This window comes from Camelina sativa, chromosome 4 (genome assembly GCF_000633955.1).
Source record: "Camelina sativa cultivar DH55 chromosome 4, Cs, whole genome shotgun sequence".
NCBI classification, from domain to species: Eukaryota; Viridiplantae; Streptophyta; class Magnoliopsida; order Brassicales; family Brassicaceae; genus Camelina; species Camelina sativa.
This window is the reverse complement of record NC_025688.1, coordinates 23,032,001-23,033,067: the sequence shown is the minus strand read 5'-3', so window position 1 is coordinate 23,033,067 and position 1,067 is coordinate 23,032,001. Positions and strand designations below refer to the sequence as shown.

Here is a 1,067-nt window from a genome sequence, read left to right as displayed (position 1 = left end):
AAAAAAAAAAATCCAAAAATAGGTAAGTTTCTTTCTTCTTCTTCTACTTTGTTTCATTGATTCAACGTATGAGGAACCTTTTTGTTTGATTGATTTTAATTTTTTTTTAACCCTTTTTGGCAGGTCAGTAGTATGATTTTGGAGAGGCAGCGATGTGTAAATAGAGATATGGCAGAACGGATAATGAGTATGTTTAACAACCTTTTCTTGAATTGATTTTAGATTGATGAACTAGGGATTAGTGATAAATGAAGCTTTTTGCATAGTGAAGAAACAAAAAAAGATTAGATTTCTTGAATTCCCTTGAACTAGGCTATGTGTTCCATTAGTTCAGAACTTGGCATAGTGATAGAGAAAGAAGGAATAGTTGATACGATTGATGAATTTATGTTGTCCAAACTGATCCATTCTGGATTAATGGTTTATCACGTCTCAGTTCATAACCTGGACTAGATTGAGTTTTTGCTTATGGGTGCCTAGAGAAATCAAATTGTTGATATGAAAACATGTTTATGTTGTTCAAAACACGGGCTGGGAAAATTTGACTTTTGTTTTTCTTTTCAATAACAGTGTTTTGTATATGTTTCTGGTACAAAATTTTGCTAAAAATAACCAGTTCTTGTATCTCTCTGTTCAGGAACAAAATACGAGATGCAACGAGAGAGGAGCAGATCCTGGGATTTTTTCTTGCCGAAACTCTATTCTTTTACACCCAACTATATTGTGTAATTGTTTGAGTGTACGTAGAAACACATTTGGCCTGATGGTACAGTATTTTGTAACTCAAGCGAACTCTCCCCGTTCGATTCCCACTAGCTGCAAATTAATAAATTTTACCTTTTTTTTTTAGAAAAAAAATCTTTTACTTTTGTCCTGGAAAAATGTCTCACCTATTGCGGAAACTCTATTATTTTTACACAAGTATATCATATAATTGTTTGAATTGTAAATAAAGAACTCATTTGGTCTGACGGTACAGTATTTGATAATTCAGGCGAACACTCCCCTGTTCGATTACCACTTGTTGCAAATAAATATTTTTTACCCTTTTTTTTTTTTTTTTTTTT

At 32.2% G+C, this 1,067-nt stretch overlaps 1 long non-coding RNA gene across 1 annotated transcript; it reads left to right on the top strand.

The window, feature by feature from the left end:
- LOC104781962 lies at positions 7-841 on the top strand. Its single transcript, XR_766963.1, has 3 exons — positions 7-22; positions 124-187; positions 638-841. It is a non-coding gene; the product is annotated as an uncharacterized LOC104781962 (long non-coding RNA).